A 14,836-nucleotide genomic window follows, 5' to 3' on the forward strand; every position below is an offset into this window, starting at 1 on the left:
AAAGGAAAAAAGTGTCAATAAAGAAGGAAAAATTGGGAAAAAAGTGTTAATAAAGAAAGAAAAATTGGGAAAAAAGTGTCAATAAAGAAGAAAAAGGGAAAATGTGTCAATAAAGAAAAGAAAAAAAGGAAAAGTGTCAAAAAAGATGAGAAAGTTTTTATTAAGAAGAGAAAGTGAAAAAAGTGTAAATAAAAAGAAAGTGTCAAGAAAAGAAAAAAGTGCCACTAAAAAAGAGAAAGGAAAAGAGAACTATTGGAGAAAGCGCCAAAACATTACGACTATATAGCACTTGGAAGGGGTCAGGATAAGGATTAGGGATGGGACGAGGGGAAGGAATGGTACCTAACCACTTGGACGGTCGGGGATTGAACACCGACTTGCACAAAATGATACGGTCGCTCTACCGTCCACCCCAAGTAGTTAGGCACCACTCCTTTCTCTTCAGAAGTGAAAGGGAGAAAAGTGTCAATAAAGAAAAGAGAGGGGAAAATATATATAAAAAAGAGAAAGTGTGTCAGTAAAGACGATAACGGTAAAAAGTGTCAATAAAATTGAGAAATGGAGAGAGAGAGAGAGAGAGAGAGAGAGAGAGAGAGAGAGAGAGAGAGAGAGAGAGAGAGAGAGAGAGAGAGAGTATTATTAAAGAGAAAGTGTCAATGAAAGTGAGAAGGGTAGTGTCTGGCAACGATATATATACAACGTTGTTGTTGTTGTTGTTGTGAACGAAGACACATTGTGTAATGTGTATTAAACACATTATTAATCAAATAAAACTAGAAAAAAAAACAATTGTTACTTATAAATCACAAATTTCCTGAGCAAAAACTGTCCTGAATGTACCAAATAACATAATTTTAAAGTTAAAATGAAACACAGCCATATAAACCTGACTGAAACATGTTTCAGGATAATCGCGTTACAATAATTTCAAAAGAAGGATATGAGCTAAACTATTCATTTCAACATCTAAAATTTACTACACAGCCAGCCAATAACTTTCGCCGAGAGCTACAAAAGCCTATGAGCATTTTGGAGCTCGATGGAGATGGAGCTCGACCTGCAGGGCGAGGCGAGTGGAGAGTGACCAACCACCTAGCCCGCGTCACCATCAATTCTGCAGACATTCAGATCAAACGAGGTTTCTGATAGATAGATTTGCTGCCCCTTCGACCCCTAGTGTCGAGGGAAAGGACATTATGAGATGTATGTATGGCCGTGTACCACATGGTAGGGATGTGAGGCACACTATGAGTCTCTTAGGGATGTGGGATATAAGAGCTGGGTTGTGAGAGATATGGGATATGGTCTGGGATATGAGATAGACTAAGAACTGTGATATAATCCGGTTTGAGTATTTATAACAATGAATTCTGATACTATGACTTTACTAATGACAATGCTAATGGTGTTAATATTAGTGGTGATATTAGTGATGATGGTGATAATATTGGTGAGAATGATGATGAAAAGTTATAATAGTGATAATTATGCTAATTAGTTATAATGGTGATAATGACAGTAATACCTAATAATGGTGACGAGTTAAAATGGTTTTAATTAAGGTGAAAATGGGTTACAATGATGTCACAATTACGGCGATAATGATGGCGATAGTGATAGTGATAATGACTCATGTTCCCCCCTGAGAGCCCTGCGTGTAGAAGATGCAAATCTTAGAGTCAGTAAATATAACTTTTAAGATGCTCCTTAAGGAGAAATCTTCTTTACATAATATTTTTTGTTCACTTCAGCCCACGTCGCCCGAGCGACGCGCGCCTGAGAGCAGCTCCTTAGAAGGTGAAGTAATTATGAGAACGAGCTAAGCCTCTACGACTATATAGCACTTAAAAGGGATATCAGACAGACTAACAACTGCGATATGAGGGGAAAGCACTAAGCCATTAAGGCTGATATAGCACTTGGAAGGGATTTGAGGACAAGGAGCTGCAATATGTCGCAGGGAAGATATAGTCTCCATGCACTTGGACCATCGGGGAATCGAACGCCGATCCTGGAAGAAGCGAGGTCGTCACTGGGAAGATTGTCCCTGATACCATCTGTTTTGTTTACAAAGATTCTCAACCTTACGAATAACTTGATTATCCGGATTAACTCGACAATGAAGCGGCATTATAATTTGATAATACGGAAGATTAAGAGATGAATCATGGATTAATTAGCAAAAAAGTTACAATAACTTAAATACATAATTAAGAACGATATCAACCAGGAATTTCTTGCCAAGACTTTCTCCCCCCCCCCCCCCCCCAGCAAAAGGCTAAAGCTTCACCTTACGACTACTCGCGCCATTAAAGTTGCTCCTCAGCCCCCCCCCCCCCCCGAGTCAGCGCCTTTTAAGCCGGCAAGGAGGAGGTCAGAAGCTTAGAGGAAGGTGTTGTCCGGTGGATTAGCCAAGCCTGGCAGAAGCCCTCACACCCCCTGCTCTTGCACGGGCTTTCCAAGTCATCTAATCTTGCGGGCGGTGACCCAGCCTGCACCGAAGGTTAATCCCATCACTAAACCACACAGGAAGGCTGGCAGATATACTGAACCTCACGTGGAGGCTGACGAAGCCTCTGAACCTCACCAAGTCTCAGAGAGAGGGGGCAGGTGATGTCCCCAAGCCTCAGAGAGAGGCTGGTGATGTCCCCAAGCCTCAGAGAGGGGCTGGTGATGTCCCCAAGCCTCAGAGAGGGGCTGGTGATGTCCCCAAGCCTCAGAGAGGGGCTGGTGATGTCCCCAAGCCTCAGAGAGGGGCTGATGATGTCACTAAGCGTCAGAGAGGGGCTGGTGATGTCCCCAAGCCTCAGAGAGGGGCTGGTGATGTCCCCAAGCCTCAGAGAGGGGCTGGTGATGTCACTTAGCGTCAGAGAGGGGCTGGTGATGTCCCCAAGCCTCAGAGAGGGGCTGGTGATGTCCCCAAGCCTCAGAGTAGGGCTGGTGATGTCACTAAGCGTCAGAGAGGGGCTGGTGATGTCACCAAGCGTCAGAGAGGGGCTGATGATATCACCAAGCCTCAGAGAGTGGGGGCAGGTGATGTCACCAAGCCTCAGAGAGAGCCTGGTGATGTCACCAAGCCTCAGAGAGAGCCTGGTGATGTCACCAAGCCTCAGAGAGAGCCTGGTGATGTCACCAAGCCTCAGAGAGAGCCTGGTGACGTCACCAAACCTCAGAGAGAACCTGGTGATGTCACCAAGCCTCAGAGAGAGCCTGGTGATGTCACCAAGCCTCAGAGAGGGGCCTGGTGATTGTCACCAAGCCTCAGAGAGAGCCTGGTGATGTCACCAAGCCTCAGAGAGAGCCTGGTGATGTCACCAAGCCTCAGAGAGGGGCCTGGTGATTGTCACCAAGCCTCAGAGAGAGCCTGGTGATGTCACCAAGCCTCAGAGAGGGGCCTGGTGATTGTCACCAAACCTCAGAGAGGGGCCTGGTGATGTCACCAAGCCTCAGAGAGGGGCCTGGTGATGTCACCAAGCCTCAGAGAGAGCCTGGTGATGTCACCAAGCCTCAGAGAGGGGCCTGGTGATTGTCACCAAGCTTCAGAGAGGGGCCTGGTGATTGTCACCAAGCCTCAGAGAGAGCCTGGTGATGTCACCAAGCCTCAGAGAGAGCCTGGTGATGTCACCAAGCCTCAGAGAGAGCCTGGTGATTGTCACCAAGCCTCAGAGAGAGCCTGGTGATGTCACCAAGCCTCAGAGAGAGCCTGGTGATGTCACCAAGCCTCAGAGAGAGCCTGGTGATGTCACCAAGCCTCAGAGAGAGCCTGGTGATGTCACCAAGCCTCAGAGAGAGCCTGGTGATGTCACCAAGCCTCACACGCTAGTAAGAGTACTTCCAGCAACAATAATTCTGTCAGTAGTCCAAATAGTCCAAATATACCAGTAATAATAGTTGTAATGCACAAAGACATCATTAACGTGATGCAGCGGGGAGAGAATTAGTAGAAGTCCCGATGAGGATTCGAACCTGCACACTGGGTACTCTCAAGTATATACCCCCCCCCCTAGCCAACTCGACCACGACTCCAGTCTCGTGGCACCAGTCTCATGGCACCAGTCTCATGGCACCAGTCTCATGGCACCAGTCTCATGGCACCAGTCTCGTGGCACCAGTCTCATGGCAGCAGTCTCATGGCACCAGTCTCATGGCACCAGTCTCGTGGCACCAGTCTCATGGCACCAGTCTCATGGCACCAGTCTCATGGCACCAGTCTCATGGCACCAGTCTCATGGCACCAGTCTCATGGCACCAGTCTCATGGCACCAGTCTCATAACACCAGTCTCATGGCACCAGTCTCATGGCACCAGTCTCGTGGCACCAGTCTCATGGCACCAGTCTCATGGCACCAGTCTCATGGCACCAGTCTCATGGCACCAGTAAAACCTGTGACAGGTCCTCCCACAAGGATTATAATAATTTACCCGTCATCGCCTCGCCTGTTCCCGCTCATTGAGACGGGAGCGACGGCTTCCCCCGTCACCTGTCATGCATGGAGGAGACAGGCGGAGATCCGTCTCTCAGTGCGCAAGTCACGCCTCTGACAGGAGACAGGCGAAGAGCCGTCTGTCAGCCGGGACACAAGGTAAATCACGCCTTCGACAGACGGGAAAAAGGTGCGGGAGATCCGACTGTCCACCAGAGTACATGGTGTAAAACAAGACTGACAGACAGGAGGCAAAGCAGACACCCATCTGTCTGCTGAAGCAGAAGCTGCGACACGCCTCAGACAGCCTGACACACCACACACCACCACGCCACCACAACACTACACACACCACCACACCTCCACTACACCACACACAGCTCCCCCCCCTCCCCCCTCGTGGGAAGGGGAGGAGGAGAATGGAGCAAAAATGAAGGTGACGCAAGGAAAGGGAAATAAAACAATGGGGGAGGGAGAGGGAGCACACCCCACACTGGGAAGGAGAGACAGGCAGCTAAATATACCTCCAGTAATATGACCGGAAAATATATATACACCTAAAATCCGGAGGTAATGGTGAGCGGAACCCAACAAACACTCAAAGTATCAACAACATTCTGTTTTAACGTTGGTACAACCTTGTGTGTGTGTGTGTGTGTGTGTGTGTGTGTGTGTGTGTGTGTGTGTGTGTGTGTGTGTGTGTGTGTGTGTGTGTGTGTGTACTCACCTTGTTGTGTTTGCGGGGGTTGAGCTTTGGCTCTTTGGTCCCGCCTCTCAACTGTTAATCAACTGGTGTACAGATTCCTGAGCCTACTGGGCTCTATCATATCTACATTTAAAACTGTGTATGGAGTCAGCCTCCACCACATCACTGCCTAATGCATTCCATCTGTTAACTACTCTGACACTGACAAAGTTCTTTCTAACGTCCCTGTGGCTCATTTGGGTACTCAGTTTCCACCTGTGTCCCCTTGTTCGCGTACCGCCAGTGTTGAATAGTTTATCCTTGTCTACCCTGTCAATTCTTTACCTTACCTTGAGGTTACCTTGAGGTGCTTCCGGGGCTTAGCGTCCCCGCGGCCCGGTCGTCGACCAGGCCTCCTGGTTGCCGGACTGATCAACCAGGCTGTTGGACGCGGCTGCTCGCAGCCTGACGTACGAGTCACAGCCTGGTTGATCAGGTATCCTTTGGAGGTGCTTATTCCCCTGAGGATTTTGTAGGTAGTGATCACGTCTCCACTCACTCTTCTGTCTTCCAGTGTCATAAGGTGCATTTCCCGCAGCCTTTCTTCGTAACTCATGCCTCTTTGTCCTAGGTACTAGTCTAGTGGCATACCTCTGAACTTTTTCCAGCTTCGTCTTTTGCTTGACAAGGTACGGGCTCCATGCTGGGGCCGCATACTCCAGAATTGGTCTTACGTATGTGGTGTACAAGATTCTAAACGATTCCTTACACAGGTTCCTGAAGGCTGTTCTGATGTTACCCAGCCTCGCATATGCCGCAGATGTAATTCTCTTTATGTGGGCTTCAGGAGACAGGCTTGGTGTGATATCAATTCCTAGATCTTTCTCTCTTTCCGTTTCATTAAGTACTTCATCCCCTATTCTGTATCTTGTATCTGACCTCCTGTTTCCACTGCCTTGTTTCATCACTTTGCATTTACTCGGGTTAAACTTTAGCAGCCATTTGTTGGACCATTCATTCAGTCTGTCTAGGTCGTCCTGTAGCCTCCTACTATCATCCTCTGTTTCAATCCTCCTCATTACTTTTGCATCATCAGCAAACATTGAGAGAAACAATTCTATACCCTCTGAGAGATCATTTATATATATCAGAAAAAGTATTGGTCCAAGGACTGACCCCTGCGGGACTCCACTTGTGACGTCACGCCAATCCGAGACCTCACCCCTCACAGTGACTCGTTGTCTTCTGTTACTTAGGTACTCCCTTATCCAACGAAGTACCTTCCCTTTCACTCCAGCCTGCATCTCCAGCTTTTTCACTAGCCTCTTGTGTGGTACTGTATCAAAGGCTTTTTGACCATCCAAAAATATGCAGTCTGCCCATCCCTCTCTTTCTTGCCTGAGTTTTGTTGCCTGGTTGTAGAATTCAATTAGCCCTGTGAGGCAGGACTTGCCATCTCTGAACCCATGTTGATGCTGTGTTACAAAGTTCTTTCGCTCCAGATGTTCCACTAGCTTTCTTCGCACAATCTTCTCCATCGGCTTGCATGGTATGCAGGTTAGGGACACTGGCCTGTAGTTCAGTGCCTCCTGTCTATCCCCTTTCTTGTATATTAGAACTACGTTAGCTGTCTTCCAAATTTCCGGCAGTTCCCCTGTTGCCAGTGATTTGTTATGCACTATGGAGAGTGGCAGGCACAGTGCTTCTGCTCCTTCCCTTAGTATCCAAAGGGAGATGCCATCTGGGCATATAGCCTTTGTCACATCCAACTCTAGTAAACACTTCTTTACTTTCCCACTGATAATCTCAAACTCTTCTAGTGGTTCCTGGTTAACTATTCCCTCTCTTATCTCTGGAATCTCTCCTTGCTCTAAGGTGAAGACCTCCTGGAATTTCTTATTCAGTTCCTCGCACACTTCCTTGTCGTTTGTAGTGAATCCTTCTGCCCCTATCCTTATATTCATTACCTGTAACTTTACTGTTGTTTTTCTCCTGATGTGGCTATGCATCAATTTAGGTTGAATCTTTGCCTTGCTTGCGATGTCAGTTTCGCATTATCTTTCTGCCTCTCTTCTCATCCTAACATATTCATTCCTGACACTCTGGTATCTTTCTCTGCTCTCAAATGTCCTGTTATTCCTATAGTTTCTCCATGCCCTTTTACTTTGCTGCTTAGCTAGCCAACATTGATTAAACCATGAGTGTCTCATCTTCATTTCATTGGTTTCCTTTTGGACTGGGACAAACTTGTTTGCTGCTTCCTTGCACTTGTGCGTGATGAAGTCCATCATGTCCTGGGCCGTCTTTCCCCTGAGCTCTGTTTCCCATGTTATATCTGTTAGGAATTTTCTTAACTCCTCATAGTTTCCCTTTCGGAATGCCAGTTTTTTGTTTTCAGTTCCCCTCCTCGAGTTCAATAACCCTTCCTCAACCAGATACCCAAACGCCAGTACAATGTGGTCGCTCATTCCAACTGGGGCCTCATAGCCGATTTCCCTTATGTCGGAGTCGTTCAGAGTGAAGACTAGGTCGAGTCTCGCTGGTTCATCGTTTCCTCTCATCCTAGTGGGTTCGTTGGCTTAGAACGTTTCTTGTCGCCACCTTTATTAGTTTGGCTCTCCATGTATCCTCTCCTCCATGCGGTTCCTTGTTCTCCCAGTCTATCTTTACGTGATTGAAGTCTCCCATGATGAGCAGATGGGATCTATTTCTACAGGCAGCAGAGGCTGCCTTCTCAATTATAGTGTTAACTGCCTTGTTGTTGTTGTCATACTCTTGCCTGGGTCTTCTGTCATTTGGTGGAGGGTTGTATATCACTGCTACTACTACTTTTGGTAGTGTGTGTGTGTGTGTGTGTGTGTGTGTGTGTGTGTGTGTGTGTGTGTGTGTGTGTGTGTGTGTGTGTGTGTGTGTGAGTGTGTGTGTGTGCGCTCGCGTGCGTGCGTGCGTGTTCTCTGTGAATACATTTCAAATGACAAAAATATATAATGAAATGCTCTGATTTTTTAAGTAATGGGAGCAGCATGTCTGTAAATAGAGGAAGTGCCTTCAACGTGAGGGACGAGGGGGAAGGTTTTTAGAGTGTTGGGCGTCCCTTTCCCCTATCCCCTATCCCCCCTTCCCCCCCCCCCCGTCCCCACCCTATCCCCTGAAGCTTTAAACGCGCCGCAAACTGCTACCGGATGTTCGCCTCAGGTAACCCCCCCCGCAAGCATGTATGGTGAAGTATTTTGATGCAATAATTAAGTAGCTTACCTCGAGAGCGTGTTATAAAAGTCCAGAAGCCTTTTATAGCCTTACTTATCAAAGTCAAAATGTCTAAGTTATCATCTTGGTTGTTAATGGTCGTTGTTGTTTATGAGTTGGTCGGAGTTCGATGCAGGGGTGTGGGGGTGTTGGGGGGGGGGGGGGTCGCTGGAGAAGAGGGGGTGTGGGTGGGGGGGAGAGGGGTGGTAGTTGATAATACCGAGACCACTGCAACAACACATCCACCACCATCACCTCTTCCACTGCAGTGCTACCACAACACCAACACCACTGCATTACCACCACAACACAACCACCATCGCAACACCAACACCACTGCACTACCACCACATCACTTCCACCGCCGCAACACCACTACAACACCCCCCCCCCCCCCCCGCACCACACAACACAGACGATAATGTCTTTAATATCGGTGAGTGACGTCTTGTTTACATCCAAGCTTTGCCCGTTCGCCCACAGATGGCGTCAACATTCCCAATTACTGATGCCTATCATAATACTAATAATAACTCCACACCATGATATACATTTTGTTTCGGAAATCTTTATCGAGAAACTGATATAAATACCTGTTGGCATTACAAATTTATGACTACGATCCTCGTCAGTAAGAGTTTAATCTCACATGTCTAAAAAAGGTGCGCCATCTTGGCGAGTCTGTGTGGAGATAATCTTGATTGAAAAGCTACAAGGTGAGGTCATTATGAGGAGAAAGTGCATACCCAGTAAGAATATATAGCGCTTGGAAGGGATATGAAGAGGAGGAGCTGGGATATGAGGACAAGGAGCTGGGGTCATGAGGACAAGGAGCTGGGGTATGAGGACAAGGAGCTGGGGTCATGAGGATAAGGAGCTGGGGTCATGAGGACAAGGAGCTGGGGTCATGAGGATAAGGAGCTGGGGTCATGAGGACAAGGAGCTGGGGTATGTGGACAAGGAGCTGGGGTCATGAGGATAAGGAGCTGGGGTCATGAGGATAAGGAGCTGGGGTCATGAGGACAAGGAGCTGGGGTATGAGGACAAGGAGCTGGGGTCATGAGGATAAGGAGCTAGGGTATGAGGACAAGGGGCTGGGATATGAGGACAAGGAGCTGGGATATGAGGATAAGGAGCTGGGATATGAGGACAAGGAGCTGGGATATGAGGATAAGGAGCTGGGGTCATGAGGATAAGGAGCTGGGGTCATGAGGATAAGGAGCTGGGGTATGAGGACAAGGGGCTGGGATATAAGGATAAGGAGCTGGGGTCATGAGGATAAGGAGCTGGGGTCATGAGGATAAGGAGCTGGGATATGAGGATAAGGAGCTGGGATATGAGGACAAGAAGCTGGGGTCATGAGGATAAGGAGCTGGGATATGAGGATAAGGAGTTGGGTCATGAGGACAAGGAGCTGGGGTATGAGGACAAGGAGCTGGGGTCATGAGGATAAGGAGCTGGGGTCATGAGGATAAGGAGCTGGGATATGAGGATAAGGAGCTGGGATATGAGGACAAGGAGCTGGGGTATGAGGACAAGGAGCTGGGGTCATGAGGATAAGGAGCTGGGGTCATGAGGATAAGGAGCTGGGGTATGAGGACAAGGGGCTGGGATATGAGGATAAGGAGCTGGGATATGAGGACAAGGAGCTGGGATATGAGGACAAGGAGCTGGGATATGAGGATAAGGAGCTGGGATATGAGGACTAGGAGCTGGGTTATGAGGATAAGGAGCTGGTGTCATGAGGATAAGGAGCTGGGGTTATGAGGATAAGGAGCTGGGATATGAGGATAAGGAGCTGGGATATGAGGACAAGGAGCTGGGGTCATGAGGATAAGGAGCTGGGATATGAGGATAAGGAGTTGGGTCATGAGGACAAGGAGCTGGGGTATGAGGACAAGGAGCTGGGGTCATGAGGATAAGGAGCTGGGGTCATGAGGATAAGGAGCTGGGATATGAGGATAAGGAGCTGGGATATGAGGACAAGGAGCTGGGGTATGAGGACAAGGAGCTGGGGTCATGAGGATAAGGAGCTGGGATATGAGGATAAGGGGCTTGGATATGAGGACAAGGAGCTGGGTTATGAGGACAAGGAGCTGGGGTAATGAGGATAAGGAGTTGGGGTCATGAGGATAAGGAGCTGGGTTATGAGGATAAGGAGCTGGGGTATGAGGATAAGGAGCTGGGGTATGAGGACAATTAGCTGGGATATGAAGAAAAGGAACTGGAATATAAAGATAAGGAGCTGATATATGTAGACAATGGTAAGGAACGGTGCCTAACCCCTTGGACCATTGGGGATCGAACCCGGACCAACCACGAGCGAAACCGTCGCTGTACCGAGCAGTCCAAGTGCTTCGTAGCCAGGCACTTAAATATCTCGCTGTGGCTTAGCCACATGGCCATTAAACAAACATTCGTTACTACAATGCTGCAACAACATAACCACAACATTATTTAAACTTTTGTACAACGTTGCGCAAACAAATAACGTTTAAAAACAATGTATCTGTGTTGTGTTTGTTTGCAGATAGATAATATCAACACGCTACAAGGAACGGAGAAGCAAACACAACAACATTGCTACCAAATAATAATAGCGTTGTATGTTTGTTGGGGCGAGGAGATAGATGGGTGGATGTCCCGGGCAGAGGGCAGTGTTCACCTCGTTACGTGATAGCCAAGTAAGCGACACATAATGGCCCATTTGCTGACTTATAATTAGACTCGAGTCCTGATCCTTGGCTGATACGTCCAGGCAATAAACATGGAACTGGAAATCTCTCCGCAACTGGACACACAAATGACCTCAGGAGTGCGTATAAGCCATGATGTTGGAGGTTAGTGTCACATGACCTTTGGCTTCTAACAAGGTGTTGTGTACACCTCCTTACTCTTACACTTACGACGTTGTGTACACTTACCCCAGGCACACAGGGTCTTGGAGCCTATTGTCACGAACCTGTAACAAACATATTAGATACTGTCTGCCTATCTGTCAGTTTGTCCAAAGTTGTAGGCCAGATAATGATAATAGTGCCAGCATTACCCAAATTTGCAGGGAAAACGGCCTGGGGTAAGGGACGGACATAGGCTGGTCGGGGTAGGCCCAAGTTAAATGATTTAAGAAATATTAAATTTCTTACCCCTCTGACACTACAAAAGTTCTTGCCTCTATACCTCATCTGAGTACAGAATTTCCATCTATGTTCCCTTGTGTACCACCTGTGTTAAATAATCTGCCTTTATCTACCCTATCAATTCCCCTGAGAATCTTGTATGTGGTGATTATGTCTCTCCTTCTGTATTCCAGCGACGTGAGATGTAGTTCCTGTAGTCTTTCCTCATAGTTCATACCCCTCAGCTTGGGTACTAATCTGGTGGCATGCCTTTGACCCTTCTCCAATTTAGTTTTGTACATGACTAGACACGGGCTTCATGCTGGAGCAGCATACTCCAGAATTTGTCTGACATGTGTGGTATACAAGGGTCTAAAAGATTATTTACACAGTTTTCTAAATTTCTTCATCTTTCTAAGTTTCATCATCTTTCAAATGTACCTTGTATCTGGCCTCCTGCTACCTACAATTATCTTCATTATTTGACTTTTGGTCGACTTAAACTGTAATAGCCATTTAATGAACCATTCCTTCAGTTTTCCTGGTTATTTTGTAACCATTTGCTGTCCTCCTTTCTTAATCCTTTTTATAATCTTAGCATAATCAGCAAAAATTGAGAGGAATGAGTCTATACCTTCTTGAAGATCATTTATGTATGCCAGAAACAAGATAGGTCCGAGTACAGAACCCTGTGGGACTCCACTGGTGACTTCATGCCATCCTGAGGTCTCACCTCTCACAGTAACTCTCTGATTCCTATTGCTTAGGTAATCCCTTATTCACTGGAGCACCCTACAAGTTACTCCTGCCCGTGTGCGTGTGTGTTATTACCTAAATGTAGTTACAGGATGAGAGTCCGTGGTGTCCCGTCTTCCCAGCACTCTTCGTCGTATAATGCTTTGGAACTACTGACGGTTATGTCCTCCACCACCTCACTTAACTTGTTCCAACTGTCTACCAATCTCTTTGCAAAAGAAAACTTTCAAATATTTTTTTCGGTACCTTTGGTTCCTTAGCTTGAATCTGTGTCCTCTTGTTCTTGAAGATGCTGGTTTCAGGAATTCCTCTTTGTCAGTTTGGTCGATTCCTGTTAGTATTTTGTAAGTGGTGATCATTTCACCTCAATTTCTTCTCTCTTCTAGTGTCGGCATGATTAACGCCTCTAGTCTCTCCTTGTAACTCTTGTTTTTCAGTTCCGGAAGCCATTTTGTAGCGTGCCTTTGCACCTTTTCAAGTTTATTGATGTGCTTCTTGAGATTTGGGCACCATACAACTGCTGCATATTCCAATTTTGGTCTCACAGAAGTCATGAACAGTTTTAGTATTTCATCATCCATATAATTAAACAAGTGTGTGTGTGTATGTGTATACTCACCTACTTGTGCTTGCAGGGGGGGGGGGGATGGGTTGAGGTTTGACTCTTTGGTCCCGCCTCTCAACTGTCAATCAACTGGTGTGCAGATTTTGGATGCAATTGTGCAATTGGGCTCTATCAAATCTTTGTGTGTGTGTGTACTCACATCTTTGTGTGTGTGTGTGTGTGTGTGTGTACTCACATCTTTGTGTGTGTGTGTGTGTGTGTGTGTGTGTGTGTGTGTGTGTGTGTGTGTGTGTGTGTGTGTGTGTGTGTGTGTGTGTGTGTGTGTGTGTGTGTGTGTGTGTCTATGTGTGTATCTGTGTGTATGTGTGTGTGTGTGTGTACAGATAGTCATCGAGACTTGAGGCAAACACAGTTGAAGGATTAAGGGTTCGAGTGTGATGATACTGTGGCAGCCTCCACTGTTGTGGCTGCAGTCTGGCGAGTCAGTCTCCCCCCCCCCCCCACCCTCTCCTCAACATCCTTCCCCACCTCCCTCCCCCCCCCACCCCCCACAACCCCACCATATATACATCCCCACAACCTCGCGTCGCGGTGTAGGCAACATATCCAACATAATTAAAACAGACACTCGAGGTAATTTCCATTAAATGCTTACCAATAATAAACAGCTGCTTCAAGTACCGTTAAAAACAAAATTAGGTAATTTCTTATCATTGGGTTAGGGTTTTCTGTGCAATATTTCATGCTAATTCACCCATTGACTCGCTCATTTAATAAATTGTTTCGAGTTTCATACAATATTTTTCATTATCTTCGTGAGGGGGAAGACGGAGTCTAATATTATTTTGGTCGAAAAGGAAATTGACTTATGATTGGCGTCTTGGAGATTGATTAAGGCACTAACGAGTGTTGACGTGAGAGTCCCGTCTGTCATAAACAAATGGTCTCATTAGATAGAGCCGAGGAGCATTTATGGCTAACAGGTAACCTCGTAACTGGCTATTATCCTCCTTGTGTTGGTGTCACACCTCACAACAGTTAACTGGGCAACTCTTCACCCCCCATCACATGGTATTGTTCCACACCCGCTAATCACTCACAATAACAGTTAATTAACTGGGCAGCTGTAGCCCTCACCCACCAAAAACAGTTACCTACTCCCCCAGTTAACAGTTACTGTTGTGACGATAAAACAGAATAAAAATGGCCAGAACGACTGGATAATCCAGCGTTGGAGGCGGCGGTGGGTAGCACCCCAACCACTGTTGGAGAGCCTCGTCAGGGCCTGCTCAGGGCACCTCATCATGGCCCTGGAACCCCCATCCCCTCCTGTGATATTTATGAATTTAACTAAGCATCCGTCTCCCTAGGGGCCACGACGGGAGCCAGGAAACCGACCAGCCCAAGTGGCTGGGAGAATATATAATAATTGTACTAGGTATATACATTAAACACAGAGGCTTGGGTTGTCCTCAGCGGCCGCTAGCATGGAGGTAGACTCGTTGTCCACGGTCAGCTGAGTCACCTTCTCCACTCCACAAACATGCTTTATTTACTCACAAGTGTTTACTCATTCCTTGACCCATGACTGGAGTCTTGTGTGGAGAAGGTCTAGTAAGTCTTAATGTTGTTGCTGGGTGCTCCTTGGCCTCTGGTAGCTCTCTAGCCCCGTCTATGTACTGTGGTAGCTCTCTAGCTGTCTATGTACTCTGGTAGCTTTCTAGCCCTGTCTATGTACTGTGGTAGCTCTCTAGCTCTGTCTATGTACTGTGGTAGCTCTCTAGCTCTGTCTATGTACTGTGGTAGCTCTCTAGCTCTGTCTATGTACTGTGGTAGCTCTCTAGCTGTCTATGTACTCTGGTAGCTTTCTAGCCCTGTCTATGTACTGTGGTAGCTCTCTAGCTCTGTCTATGTACTGTGGTAGCTCTCTAGCTCTGTCTATGTACTGTGGTAGCTCTCTAGCTCTGTCTATATACTGTGGTAGCTCTTTAACCCCGTCTACAGTACTGTGGTAGCTCTTTAACCCCGTCTACAGTACTGT

This window comes from Procambarus clarkii, chromosome 22, assembly GCF_040958095.1.
Source record: "Procambarus clarkii isolate CNS0578487 chromosome 22, FALCON_Pclarkii_2.0, whole genome shotgun sequence".
Classification (NCBI taxonomy): domain Eukaryota; kingdom Metazoa; phylum Arthropoda; class Malacostraca; order Decapoda; family Cambaridae; genus Procambarus; species Procambarus clarkii.